The 15,365-nt window shown below is 49.3% G+C and overlaps 1 protein-coding gene across 2 annotated transcripts in view; it reads left to right on the top strand.

Annotated features, from left to right (window-relative positions):
- Positions 1 to 10,567: 10,567 nt before the first annotated feature.
- The window catches only part of Acan (aggrecan), a 62,952-nt gene continuing 58,154 nt past the window's right edge, over positions 10,568 to 15,365 (top strand). For both annotated transcript variants that reach the window (NM_022190.2, XM_087585055.1), the window contains 1 exon segment: positions 10,568 to 10,948. The gene's annotated coding sequence lies outside the window, so the exon portion shown is untranslated.

Genomic DNA, 15,365 nt, shown 5'->3' on the forward strand with positions numbered 1-15,365 from the left:
CCGGGGCAAAGCAGAGCGTTCCATTGGCCAACGTTGCTTCAAAGGGCCTTAACATGCTGTCCTAGTTTCTTTTCTCACTGTCCTGACATCTTAAATAAAAGCCAACAGTTTGAGGAGGTACCACCATATCTGCTCCTCGTGGCCTGGGGAGCGTGGCAGTAGGAGCGTGAGGTAGCTGGTCACATGTGTGTGCAGTCAGGAAGCAGAGATGGGTGGATACTGATGCTCTATTCACTTCTTTTTATTTAGTCTGGGACTCCAGCTCATGGAATGGTATCACACATATTCAGGATAGGTCTTCTCTCTTCAGTTAAATATCAGGCTGAGAAGACTAACCATGGCACATGGAAGGGACAAGATAGGTCACACCAACCAGCCTTCAGTGATATCTCCAACCTTTGGAGATCCCCCTCTGTGGAGTCCAATTTTGTCTCGGGATCTAATAAAGGAATAAATGCATGGACCAAAGCCAGCTTCCCAGTGCTAAGAGGTGATGTGGAAAGCATGCTGATTCTATCTTATTATCCCAAAGACTTAAACCCAGAACGTAACTTGAATGTAACCACCAGGTTCTGACGGCCTTTCAACCAGGGAGAGGTTGTGCTCTCCTCTGTTCCCTGAAGAATAGGTCCGGATTACAAGACACAACCTAGCAGTGTCAGTATGATATCCCTCATCCACTCTGAGTGACTCCGGTTCGGGTGAGGGTTGGGCCGCTACAGCCAGGAAAGCCCAGGACTGAAACTGAATAGTGGTGAAGAGCTGTGAGGTGTGACTTCAGGCTTGGGGGCGCTAGCTCTTCTGCAAAGATTAACAGAAGACTGACTTCACCTTTTATGGTTTCTCATTGGCCATGGAGAATTTCTGTCTCCGAGGCTTCACAGCTCAGTGAATTCTAGGGGGAATTCAGTTCTCTGACAACATTCTACTTCGTTCCCATGGAGAACACATGACTTCATGGTGTTGTCCTTGCTTAACTCCAACCCCACTCTCTCTACCTTCAGGTTCCAGATCCTCCCCGTCCAGCCATCTTCTTGGCCACCATTTAAGCCACATCTCTGTTTGCCATCCCCAAATGGTGACAGATGCTGGCCAAGGGTACCAACCGTTCCCCATCTACCCTGAGAGTCTCTACAAGTTCCCACTCCTGACCTCACACTTTACAGCATTTTACAATGCCCGAACCTGATCATTTCCATCAAATGGGCAGGAGGGCAAGGGGGAACAAGCACACATTCGTAAACACCTGTGAGCAACTCAGTGCTCTCCTCACTCTGCAGGGTGGGGAGGGGTCAAATACACAGAGAGCCATATTGTCTGCTCCCAAATCTCAGCTCAGCCACTCACTCATTAACTGTGTGATCTTGGGCAAAGTATTTGACCTCTCGATTTCTAAAAGCAAAAACAAAACAAAACAAAACAACAAAACAGAAAACCGGGAATAATTTGTGATATTTACAAGTCATGAAGTTACCATGGTTACTGGATGGGTTTCTAAACATACGGTGTTCAGCACAACCCCTAACACACAGTACTCAATACGTGTGGGCAATTATGATTCACCGTGAGCACTGCCCTTTACCAGACACAAGGGACACAAAACAGACACATCCATCCATTTGCTATTTACTGGAAGATTGCATTTGTCTTACACTCGGACGGGATCCAGACTATGTATTCCTGTTGCCGTGAAGCCCACAGTCTAGTAAGATGGGAGGCAGACGTCAGTGGTAAACTGTGGTTCAAGCAAGGGAAGGAAGGAAGAAGATGCCAAGACAGAACAGGGTAGAAGCAGAGGAGAGGAGGTCACAGAAGGCTGCTATTATTTACTGTACAATGACATAGCATGCTCGGCCACATTAAAGCAAGCATTACAGGAGGCCCCTGAGAGGCTGAGTGAGCATGGGAAGAGATGAGGAGAAGGAGAGCTTTGAGTGCGTGTAAACAGAACAGCAACAAGATCACATAAAATAATTTCCAATGGGAGATACTGCTGCTCCCCTTTAATGAGGAGGAAAGTGAGGGTGGAGAGCCAGTCATTGATAGATGATTTTACTGGCTCCCCAGAACAGCTCTTATTAGCCCTCACTCAAATACTTACAGCTCACTGTTTCTCCTTGCCCTCCCCCCACAATGAGATACAACAGCCTGAGCTGCACCTGGCAACCCCTTTGAAGCCCTTCAACTGCCCACAGGGGCACAGAGCCCACGTGACATCACCCTCATCCCTGGCTATCACCATATGCAACCTTGTGCCCGTCGACAGTTTCTTTTCACTGACTGTACAAAGGAGCCCCCGTGCTCCCTGCCCCACTCATTCCGTCCTCCACAACCACTGGGGTGACACCCAAACCAACAGCCACAGGTAAACGGTGTCTCTCCCTGGCATGCAAAGTTAATTACACAATCCCAGAGAAGTGACCCGGGTCCAGAATGGAAGGGACCAAGGTGCCAGGGATGACCAAGCCCTCAAGAATCCCCCTAGAAGCTCCTCCCTGGAGACACCCTTCCCCAGAATAGGCAGAGAGGGCTAGAAACACCCATATAAACAGCGCATCCACAAAACCCCACTGTCCCAAGGCTTTCGTCCCTCAGCCTTTGCTATTTTTATCTGGAGATCGAGAAGGGGGTTGCCAGGCAGGGCCACGCCGCTGTTTATGTCTGAAATTTGAAAAGATGCACAGTGTACTTGGGAGAAGGCGTTGCAGGGAAAGGAATTTCAGAGAATTTCAAACCTGGCAGGGTGAATAGGTGCCTTGTGTTCAGGCTTACGACTCTGGAAAAGCTCTTCAACCCATGGCACGAAGAGGGGCCACGGACGGGTGCAAACGCCCACGTGGGAGATTTGGGATGGATGGAGACTCAGTTCACCTGGCTGAGGGGAATCAACTGATCTCAGACTGGGGGTGCTTTACGAGGAAGTCCTTCTGCCCCCCCCAATAACACTTCTCTTCATGGCTCCCACATTGACACTTGAGTATTTTTCCTTTGTTTCTTACCTCACCAGCCCCAGTCAGTTCTTAGCGTTCTCCGCTCTGCTCTGTCACCCGTCTCGCTCCAGTCAGTGGGATGCTTACTTTGTATTGGCTTCCTCGTAGACACACCTTTGGGGGTCTCTCAGTCACTCTATCCATTTTCTGCTTCTTAATTGCACTGTAAGGGTCCCTTACATAATCGTAAAACTTTATAACACACACAAAACTTAGGTGCAGGCTGGGGGCTTCATTCCATAAGTGCTATGCCATGACCATCTGTAGCCTGGGCTGGCCTCAAACTTGTCATGTAAAGGCTGGCCTTGAACTCTTGATCACTGTCTTTAATATCACAGTGCTGGGGCAACAAGTGTGGGCCTGGTTAATGCTCTTCATTCAATCATGGGTAATAGGAAGTGGGGATGGTTGTCAGTAATGGGATCAAACACAGCCCCGCCGAATGAATGCCATGTCTGTTTTCTTCTTTCACTCTTCAGAGGTTAAAGGGGTTTTGGCATGGCTCTGTAGGTCCTAGGTCAGACTGCATGTGTCTTTTGCTAGGTAGAGAGGTTCTCAGGAGTGTAGAGAAGAGTGCTGAGGGAGGCTTTTACCTTGCTGTGACATTTAAAGCACATCGGAGCACAGTCGTATCTTGTTTCCTTGGGTCGGGGCATGGGTTAATGTCGGGGATCTTTAGCTCTATCAGCATCTGTGGCTGCAAACTTCAGCAGCTCAGAAAACACCCCAGCAACAAAAGAAGTTGTCATGGACAGAACACCAGGTCTAACCCAGGTTTGCCCCTTTGTGGGACCTGTATTTCCTTTTGTCCTAGCTAGTTTTACGTCAACTTGAAACAAGCCAGAGTCATCAGAGAGGAAGGAGCCTCAACTGAGAACATGTTTCCATAAGGTTGTGCTGTAGGCACGCTTGTAGAGCATTTTCCTAATCAGTGACTGGTGGGGGAGGGTCTGGCCCATGGTGGGTGGTGCCATCTGTGGGCTGGTGGTCCTGGGTTCTATAAAAAAGCAGGCTGAGTAGGCCATGAGAAGCAAGCCAGTGAGCAGCAACCATCCATGGCCTCTGCATCAGCTCCTGCCTCCAGGTTCCTGCTCTGTTTGAGTCCCTATTCCAACAGTGAAGAGTGATGTGGAAGAGTAAGCCAAATAAACCCCTCCCTCTCCACGTTGCCTTTAGTCATGGTGTTTCATCACGACAACAGATCTAAGATATAGATTAATTTCCTTCAATACCAGAGGGCCCGTGAAGTTTGCTCTTCACATGTTCAAGATTCATATTCTCTCTGTCCCTTCCTCTCTCCCTCTCTCCATCCCTAAATTCTGGTCAACCATTTCTCTTTATCTGTCTTTTCTGCCTCTTCCATAGTCTTCCTTCATTACTGTGTTCTATCAGAATGCCTCTCCATATTTGCTGAGTAGAAGAGAAAATAATGTCCTCTGGTCATGTTTCAGGCTGACTGTCTCTCAGGTTCCAAACCCCCACATCTCTGTCCACTCAAGGTCTTCTACTCACCCTCTGCTTCTGAAACCCACCTCATCTGCAGTGGAACTCCCTGCCTCTAAGTCACAGTCAGTCACCCCTCCTGGCCACCCTTGTTGCTATTCTGATCCCCCAGCCACCCAGGTTCAGAAGCTTGAAGCTACCCTCCACTCCTGTCTGTTCTGGTCTATTGTCTCTGCCATCACCCCAGTGGTACCTAGATACATGCTGTCATCTTTCAGTGCGCTGATAACACAGTTAAACTTTTGTCTAGTCATCATCTGAGCTTATCTAAAAGGTCCAACCTTTGCCTTCTCACAGAAAGAGAGCCCAGGTAGCTTCTGTTCCTGCAGAAACTGTGTAGTGTGGTGACTGAGCCTGAGGTCCTGAATGGTGGTGGCTTTAGTGAGAGCTGCTTCGTGGTGTCCCCTTTGGGTGGCAGGTTTCACTCTTCTGTTTGCCTCCAGTCTGAGTTAAAGGACTATGGTGATCTCTATACACAGAGCACACAATATTCATCTCAGTATTGGAAAAGAAAAGGAAAGGGGCTGGTACAGTGCCTAGCTTGTTACTGGGCATATAGTAAGTGTTCAGTAAATAGCTACTACTAAAAATGGTACAGCATGAGCTGGGGTTTATTCTCAGGATACTGACTAGTTAGTGTCAGTTTGCTTGCGCCTTGCCTTCTCACCGCCCCCCCCTCTCTCTCACACACACATACACACACACACACACACACACACACACACACACACACACACACACACACACACACTGGGTTTTGCTATGTAGCCCAGGCTAGCTTTGAACTCATGATCCTCCTGGTTTAGCTTTAAACGAATAAAGGATATTCCTGTTTAACACTGCCATTTTTCCTATTTTCTCCCTTTATAGGAATACACAGGGAAAAATCCAAACCCAGTTGCAACAATGACTAAAATGTTGAGAAACTGTAAGAAAGATAAATGCCAAGTTCTGTGAGGACAAGAAGTATTCACAGGTCTGCGTGTTAGTGGGTCGTTGGATTTGTTGTTGCTTTTGCTATTAAGACATGGTCTCATGTAGCCTACCCTGGCCTTGAACTCCTGCTCCTCCTGCTCTGGCCTCAAGTGCTGAGATTACAGAGGTGTGCCAACATGCACAATCAGCAGTTTTTAAACTACTGAGCTCCCTATACTTCCCATAGGTGGAAGTGCAGATTTATACCACTTCGTGTTTTTCAGTGTGAATTCCTCATTATAGGTGAAAATCTGTAACAAGCTTTCAGAATAATTTGATGCTCATTGCTGAAAGAAAATAAAAGTGCCCTGCCTGATATGACAAGGACTGGGTGATCAGACCCAAGAGACTGCGAGTACATTCAGGAAATACTGGTGCAGAGCCAGCTTAGGCCTCAGCTGTGGGAGGTAGCCCCTTAGGTTCCAGGGCACAGGGAGCAGGCTCCCAGGAGCCGTGGGGGCTGCCTATGAAGTAACAACTCAAGATTACTGAACCCTAGTCAGCCTCCCATAGACCTGTTTAGGAAATAGTGATGATGATGATGGTGGTGGTGGTGATGGTGGTGGTGGTGGTGATGGTGATGGTGGTAATGGTGGTGGTGGTGGTGATGGTGGTGGTGGTGGTGATGGTGATGGTGGTAATGGTGGTGGTGGTGGTGATGGTGGTGGTGGTGATGGTGGTGGTGGTGGTGATGGTGATGGTGGTGATGGTGGTAATGGTGGTGGTGGTGGTGATGGTGGTGGTGGTGGTGGTGGTGGTGAGTGGGGGAAGGTTGATGGTGATGCTACATAAATCAAATCAGCTGCACGACACTCAGCCCCTCCCTCTGTGTGGCTTCTCAATGGAAAATCGAGGACTACAGAACTTCAATCCTCCCGGGAAGTGCTGCTGATGATGTTGGGGGTGGTGGTGGTGATCATAAACCAAGACAGCAGCATCCCACTCAGCCCCTCCCTGTGTGCGGAGTCTCAGTAGTAAATACACGGAGGAGGCATGAGTAAAACGCTGGCTGTGGTTTCCATTTATAAACGCAGGCAGGGTTTTGCTGAGGTACCAACCTAATATAAATTCGGGGAGAAATGCAAACTAGAGCTTCCAAAAACATCAGCCCCCTAACCGTGTCCTTGCAGGTCTGTGTCTTAAGTGACACAACGCTTTCCTGTCCCCATGTGTCATCATGCCACACAGACATATGTGGACGTGTTTCACTAAGTTATCCTGCTTCTTTATTGTTAGACCATTTCCCTCTTCGGCGGTCCCTTGTACAGTGTTAAAACAATAAAATGGCACTTTCCAAACATGCCACCAGGGACCAAGAGGCTCCGTTTTCTGGCACTATTCTGGGTTTTCTTTATTGTCTTTCTATGACCCTTCCCCTCCAGAAAGATGGCAAACCCATCCCCTATTCCTTACCCTACTTCTCATTGCCCAAGGTTTATCATTACTGTTCTCTTATATTTAGCTTCCTTTGCAAATGTGCGCGTGCGCGCGCGCGCGCGCGCCAAAGGCAAAGCACTACTGAGAGAGGTCCATAAGGGGCTAGGAAAGAGAAGGAAATGGACCACTGTGCACCCAGCCCCTTCTCCAGGCCCAGGTGCCCACATTACTTTAATTCTCACAATTCTCTGGGGTGCCTTCTCTTCCAGGGTGAAGACAAAGAGCCAGCATGTTAAGCTTGCTTAACTGAAGTTGAAATTTGCATCCCAGACAGTCAGACACGGGAGGAATTACCCTGTCCTTAACTATTTTATAGCTGGAGATGCACAGGCATCAACCTGCCATTCGTGTGAGCCAGCCACCTTGGCTATGGGACCCCAAGCCTCTGGAAAGCTGTCTGCTCACTGCACTTGTACTGACATCCAAGTGTGACCTCATGAGACAAGCCATCCAAGCCAGAAGGACCCAGCTGAGCTTCTCCCAAATTCCTGCCTGTAGAAACCACAAGTGAAGGGGGATGATTACTGCCGTTTTAAGCCACTAAATATGGGGCAGGTTTGATACACCACCATAACAACTAAACTATGGAGCTGTGCCGTCCTGGGAGGGCTGCCTCCGGGGTCCCGCTCTAGGTTTTGGCCCTCAGCGCTATCTTGGGTAGAGATGAACCTTGCTGTGGTCTGCTACTGAGAGCAATAGCATCATGGTTCTCTGGAGAGGTGAGCTGGATGTATGAAGTCTCACCCATTCATCATACTGAGACAAGCTAGAGGAGGCACAGGGTCACAGAGGGACAGGTGAAAAGGTGGCACTCAGCCTCGATGAGACTATCAGAAAGATCTAAAGATGTAGCTTACATGAACTAAAGACACAGATTCAGACAAAGGGGATGAGCGCCCCCCCCTCCCTGTAGGTGACTTAAACCAGACTGAGTTCAACAGGACTGAATTCCATTTTAAATCACTCTTTCATAGTCAGGGCAGACTTGCTTAGTGAAGATTTCTATGGACCAGTCAAGAGCTGTTGGTTGGAGAAAGAATGGAAAAAAAGCAAGGTTGACCAGATCAAAAGAAGGAACTGGTGAGGGAGAAAACAATAGACTGATTTAAATATGGGGGGGGGTGGAAATGGGCCGATAGAGAGACACGCCATGTACAAGAGGTCCAAAGAATACTGACAGAGGGTGGAAAAGGACCCACTTTGCTCCTGATTTCACTCTGAGACAGGAGCACAGGCTGCCACACAGCCCGAGGTCTTCCTTAGTACTGGAAATCGTGAGAAAAGGGGGCCTGACCTCTGAAGGTCAAACCCATGGTCAAGTCTGAGCAAAGTGTACTGCCAGCCTGTGGGGGGTGTCATGGAAACAGCGTGCTATCAGAGGGGATGTCTTCTCAGCACTCTGTCAGAGCCCTTCACCACACAGAGCACCTCTTTCTATGGTTCTGTGATTGCACGGAGGTTGAGTGACATCATCACAATACCGCTGCTCCAGCTAGTGCGCGAAATGGCCTGGGGAGCCTTACAAAAGTGAAGATTCTGAGTCAACAGTTCTGGGATGGGCCAGGAAAAGTCTGTGGACCACACATTTCAGAGGGAAGTCAGAACTTATCAGTGACAGCAGGTGGAATCAAGTGACTTGTCAAAGACACCAGGTGACTACAAAGTAGCTTAGAGAACTAGAAAGTATTCCAGCAAAAAACAGATGAGCAGAATCAGAAAGACTGCCAGAGGAATGGCTCTCCGGAACAGTATGAGACAAGTGTCTATGTGTCGGTCACTCAGGGCTCTCTGAAGTTTTGACTTTAGTTCTCAGAATCCAGTCTTCAAAGTGTATGAACTGGGCTGTGTGCATCCTCCAGAAGGCAGTGTGGTGTCATACCAGTCTGTCCCCAAAGCCCTTCACTGCCTGGGTGACTTAGAATCTCAAAGTCTTAGTATGTACCTGGGAGTCCATAGTGTCCCAAAGCATCAGGCATACAAAACGGCTGCTGTCTGTTCGTTAAAGCTATTAGATGATCAGTAAACATCCTTCTTTACAAAGATGAATTGCCTAATGAATATGTCCTTGACCTGAAGTGCTCTTCCTCAACTTGAGAGCCTCCAGAACATATGTCAAATACGATCCCACTTTGTGGAAAAAGACTGTCTGTTGTCACCCAGACTGAGACCTGAGAAATGCTTTGGAATTTAAGAGACTATTGTTTCCTAAGAAAATGTCTTTAAATTTAAATTTTTAAGAAAGAGATTGATGTTTCTAGAAAGTAACTCATCAGATCCCACTCTATTCTAAAAGCAAACACACTAACCTCCGAGCAGTGTTGACTACCATTGAAACTTGCTGTGACCCAGAACAGCCAATGTACAGGTGGGAAAGAAGGCAGGCCACCCAACAGAACACCTGAACCACAGCTCAGCTCTCAGACACTGAGGGAGGGCTGAGTACCACAGCCCACCCTGGACTTCACCCCCTGTACAAGAAAGAAACAGTCGGAGAATACCCTGGGCTAGGGCGGGTCCCAAATACCACTAGCCAGTGAGGAACGCACCTGGGGAAACTGAGACACAACGCTTCTGACCTTTTCATCAAGGAAAAACCTGGTCAGTTCTCTCTGTAGTCTGCCCAGTGAGAGATTCGGGAGATTTCCACTACACTGCCTGAGGCCACTGTGTTTTAATGAGAAGAACACCCGCTTCCTCTCAAGGCCGTCAGCGCTCTGAATCCCCAGCCCCCAAACATACTGCAGCTTGACCAGCTGCTACTGTGGGCACAGAAGGGTGACCTTGACTTGAAGTTAGCCCCCAACTTGCTAGATAACTCCACCACTTTCTGAGCCCCATGGTATGAATGAGCATCGTTGGGAGGTGAGAGGTAGTGTTGTAATAATTAACTTATTGGACTCGTTAGAGGAATTAAAATCACTGTATGTCGCGACTAACTTATAGAAGGTATCCAAAGACTCTTAGATTTTCTTTTTCTGGAAAACAAATTTATTAAAGAGTGCTGTAGAGGCTGTAGCGAATTCCTGCTTGAGATGCCCTTGGTCTATGTTGCGTTTTGAAGACCACCCCCTTCCCAGTCTTGCGCCTTTGTGGCTGCCTCATCTCCTCTCTCCACCCTTGCGTCTCGGGGTACCCCACCCCCAAAACTTTCCAACACTGTTCTGTAAGGGTTCTTTCAAGTAGCATTCCCAGGGTAGGGGGTCGTCCTGCGCGATCGCATCTTTCTGGGTCTCAGCTGCAAATCGCCTCCAGGTATGGGGGGGGAACCACCCCTCCCCGCGGCCAGGGCCTGTCATTCTGACAGCAGGAGTCGGGCGCTTTCGGCACTCTGCGGGCACAGCCCTCCGGGGCCTCCTGGACTGCGGAGCTTACGACCGCAATGCAGACCCGGGTCCTCCAGCGCTACCAGCACAGCTTTCCTCCGCGGCCCCAGGAGCTGCGGGGTCCGCGCTCCTCTCGTGCCCTGCGCGCCCGGCGCCTTCCCCAGTGAGCGCGGGTCCCCAGCCCTGGTCCAGAGCGCTCCGGACGTCTCTGCCTTCCCCTCCCCCTGCGAACTGGCCCCGGGGGTGGGGTTTCCCTGTGCGCTCGCCCCCACCCCTAGTTTGTGCCCTCCCCTCCCCCGCCCGCCCCTATGTATGTGTCACCGCGCACCATTCCCGCCCACCTACCTCCCCGCGGTGCCAGAGGGGCTCACAGAGCTGAGGACGCGTGCAGTACCGCCCAAGGTCCCTCATTCTCCGCGGCTAGCATCTGACGCAGGTGCCGAGGGAACTCGGGGCACCTTTCTGTGTCCCTTCCCTCCATCGACCCTGCTCCGAAACCCAGCCAGCCAGCTACCACTGCGGCCACCGCCCGAGGGGACTTGCGGAGGAGACGCCGGCGGGAGGAGGGCTTCGCAGCCCCCACCCCCACCCCCACCCCCAGCCCAGAGCATCCCTGCTGCAGCGCAGCAAGACCCGGGGCTGCCAGCCCCCAGGAATCCCTAGCTGCTTAGCAGGGATAACGGACTGAAGTTCTTGGAGGAGCGAGTTCAACTCTTCAAGGTAAAGAAAGGGCTCCTTCTCTCCAGAGGAGCTCTGTCCCAGGGCATCTGGGAATGCTGCTGAGGACGCGCGCCTAAGTGCTGGGGGTGGCGTGCCTTGGTGCCCACATTGAGTATGTGTGTTGGGGACTCAGGACATTAGCTGCATGCCCATGGAAGTTGAGCAAACTCAACTGCTGCCCCGACTCAAAGTGAATGGGAACACGTGGAGGGGCTCCTGCTCAGAGTACACAGAATTAAGAAAGACCAGAGCTTTTTCAAGTTTAAAGTACCGGGGCGCTAAACTGAAGTGTAGAGCGAGAAACAGTTTTAAAGCCAAGGAAATGTGTGTTCAAACCCCACTCCCCCCCCCCCCCGCAACCCCTCGTTCCTCTGGGCGCTCCATGAGGCTTTCATATTCTCTTGGGAAGGCCAACTGATCAGAGAATCAGCAAAATTATGTCGACAACTGGTCAGATAGGCAGTGAACACCTGAAAAAGGATGAGAAAACTCGTAGATCCCATTTGGCAGGGATCTCAGGGCACTCAAGGGGGTGGGAAAGAGGAGGGAAGAGATTCGCTGAACCTAGGACAGGGTTACTGCTCCCAGAAGAGATCAGGCGATTGTCAAGGTGCAAAGAGGCGAGGTGGCGGGTGCATGACTGTCCCTAAGTTTTTCCACTTCTGGGCTTCTCTGCAACCCTTCCAATACCAGGGCTGGGTGGGAGGATGACAGCGTGTCAGTAAGCTGTGGGTGTGGAGGGTTGTCTGCTTCAGGAAGAAGGATCCCGCCCAAACTTTTCGAACATGCTGCTGCCCGCAATCCGGAGCTGGACTCTGGAGAGGGCATTCACTAGTTATGGGTTGGGGAAAGATGAGGAGAGGGTAGTATGAGAAAAAATATGGTCAACATGCAGAACGGAGCATGTCAGGTCTCAGAGGTCTGGTGGGCATGTTAATTCCAGCTCTGTGGGGTGGAGAGTGGTAGCATGAGGCAATGCATCCGGAAGATCTTATGTGAGGTAGCTTACCTTGGTGCTTCTGCCTCTGGGTGTTGCAGTGGGCTGGTATCTGCAACCTAGACCCTGAAAAGCACCTAAGGCATTCCCTTTAGGGAAGGGAACCTAAAACATGCAATGGGGTTTTATAGGTCATTGATTTGGGGACAGAGACAGGATTAGGGTCTAGATCTTTGACGCTGAAGTCAGTGCCTCTGCCCATTTAAGGGAAGAGAATTCTCCACTCTAGTCCTCTCTCTTCCTTACTTCTGGTTACCATGACAAGGAGTCATCTAGTTGACTGTTTATCCTGACCAGGCTAGTTGGGGGACTCTGAAGATAGTTGGCCAGCCAGTCACCAAGCCCAAGGAGATTCTACTCACCTAAAGAAAACATTACAAAATGAGCGACTCCTCCCTCCAGCCCCATTTAAAACATTTTAGATGAAGGAGTTACCGAAGGGGATGAAAAAAAATCTCTCTTGGAAATGCTGGGATTCCTGAAGTCCTGTTGAATTTAAATATAATTATGTGGTATTTCTAGAGCCAGGACTGGTTTCTTCATTTGTTGTGTACTTTCTCCAGAGTACCACTAAGAGGAGGCCAGACTCTGGGCTCTGTGGTGGCTCAAGAGGCACCCGGTAAATGACTGAGAAGACCCCAGCAAAGGGCCAGTACCCACCCACCACCACCACAAGTACTTGGGGAATAGTTTTAAGTCTTCGTTTTAGGATTAAGTAATTGTGCTTTTTCTTAAATTGTTCCATGAAGAGCATACTTAATCATGTTCACACTGAGCCTCATGTCTGAAAGCTACCATTACCCCTGGATGCTCAGGATACCCTGAATGCCACCCCTTGCATCCCAGCACTACTCTACCCTAGCACATAAAGGTGACCCAGGTCCCAAGCAGCTAAAGGGGTTCCAAGAGGTAACTCCTCACATCCCGAGTTGGTGGGGCAGCAGAGTAGCATCTGAACTCAGACACTTAATGTCACATGAGTTGTTGAGGTCCTGAGCTGCCCTGGGGCTCACTTTCATGTCTCTAAAAAGGATCAGAAGGGGAGACCTGCAGGAGAAGATTTCGTCAAAGAATAAAGGACACACTGTGGGTGCCTTTTCAAATCCTCTACAGACCTTACTTAGTTCTTCTCCTTTACTGGGACTCAAATCATAAATTCTTGATAGTGCCAGCTTTGACCATTCTTAGAGACTGTGTGTCTCGGGTTTTGGTGTGGATTTTTTAATGATACCTTTTAGAACTGGATCCTTCCCAGGCCCTGCTGGTTGGGCATCAGGGGCGCCTTGGCTGAGCCTAGAGAAGCCCACAGACTTTGGCTTGGAGTGTCACTGTGAATCCATGACAGACTGCAAGATTTATCCATCCTCAGACTGTGACAGCAGGTCAGGGAAGCCTTGAATGGAATAGTAGATAATATCACAGAGCCTCCCATGGAGTAAGGACAAGTATTGTTTTTGGAGACTTTTGTTTCTATTGGGCACTTTGCAATGCTCTGTGTGTGTGGGGGTGTTTATTCATAATTATGCATATATGCAAATAGACATACATTTTATATTTGTTTCTAATTGCAAGTTACAGTCCATAAAAACTTGGAAGCTATAAGTTGCAGGCCACTGTGATGGCACACACACATCATTTGGAAATCTAAAGCCTGCCTGGGATACATAGTATGTTCAAGGCAAGCCTGAGCTATATTATGAGAGCCTTTCTCAAAAGTTAAGGGCTACAAATGTAACTCAAAAACAGAAAGAAAAGGGGAGAGCAAAAAGACCCAGGTGGCAGGCACTGGAGTGTCCTTGCTGCAACTGCACCAACACCTGGCCAGACTGGGGGCAGCTGGAGGCAGAACCTGGGGGGGTGGGAGGAGAGGCAAGAACAAGTTCAATGAAGAGAAGACTCTATTCCCTTTACTCCCTTGGTTCCTCTCAAACCAAGACTGGAAGACAGCCTTGTATATGTGAATACAGATAAGTGCTGTCTCGAGAAGTGGGATGCCCTGTAGATGCACATCTTAGATACAGGGCTGTTTCTTTCCTGCTGTCAGGGAGTCACAGAACTAGGGTCCTGTGTCCCAGGAATAAAAAAGGATGGTTGATGTAGAGGTTCCTTTAAGGATGGCGCTCTCCTTCCTGGAGAGCCTGTTAGAACAGTCTGGAGAAAGGTGGGGGAAGCTGGAGAGAGAGTGCAGGCAAGAAGAGGACCGGACCAGAGAGGAAATTTGTAGGGAAACCGGTAAAACGGTTCCTTTTTTTCAAAAAGTTGAATCCAGGGCAAGAACGGAAATGGTTGAGTTTACTTTGAAAAACTCAGAGCCTCCTTGTATGCAGCTGTGTGTGTGTGTGTGTGTGTGTGTGTGTGTGTGTGTGTGTGTGTGTGTGTTGGAGGGCTGGCCCTGTGGGCTGGCTGGAGTGTGTGAAGGCAGCTCTGCTCCCTCAATGGCCTTACAGTGTACCCTAAAGAAGCTTTTTGTTAAACTCCTGAATAGGTGGATTGGGGGATGTGAGGCTGGACATCTCGAATTGGGTATTTACTTACTACCTTTGAGGCTCCCTGTGTTTCCTTTTAAGACATCCACCCAGAAAAGGAGTCATGTCTCTTGGGGGGGGTCCTCTATAGGGAGAGGGGGCTGATGCTTCTGTAATTGATTTGACTTGAGAAGCAAGAAGAGGGAAGAGACAGAGCTAGGCAAGTTCTGCAGTGCCTGGGGAAAACTCCTCTTTAGCCTTCTGGTCTCTCTGGCTATCCACAAACCATGAATGCCCAGGGTCTTCAAGGCCTGTAATAAGCCTCTTTTAAGAGATTGCCAAGAAGACTTATGGGGGGAAAGGACTGAACCTGGATCACTCCAGCCCACACTTGTGAGGATCTGTATAGGAACCCAGAGCATCAGAATTTTATCTAGAACATTCCACAGCCACCGCCACCATTCATTCATTCACCAGTACTTGCTACATATTGGGCTCTTCCTCACGTCTAATGGGAGCTGGAGCTGTTATCAACTTGACCCTGGCTCCTCATTTCTATAAAAGAAATGATTCTCAACTGGAAGCTATGCTCGCCCTGCCTGAGCATGCCTAAAGACATTTTTCTGTTGTCACTATTTGAAAGGCTACCCACATGCTGTGAAGAAAGGCCAGCAAAATTGCCAAACAGTTTTGAATGTACAGAATGCCCCCCAACACACACACACACACACACACACACACACACACACACACACACAGAGAGAGAGAGAGAGAGAGAGAGAGAGAGAGAATCCAAAACGTCATTAGTACCAAACCTGAAAGAGGAAAATGTCTCTGGACATTTATTTAGTCCCAGCAAGAGATGGGGTCTGGGTAGCGGCCAATAGCAGGCCACAAATAGGGAGTGAGGAGAAGGTGGGGTCTCAGTGGCCCAATGGAAAGAGCATGGCCCATG

The sequence above is a fragment of the Rattus norvegicus genome, chromosome 1, assembly GCF_021556685.1.
Source record: "Rattus norvegicus strain SHRSP/BbbUtx chromosome 1, alternate assembly SHRSP_T2T, whole genome shotgun sequence".
NCBI classification, from domain to species: domain Eukaryota; kingdom Metazoa; phylum Chordata; class Mammalia; order Rodentia; family Muridae; genus Rattus; species Rattus norvegicus.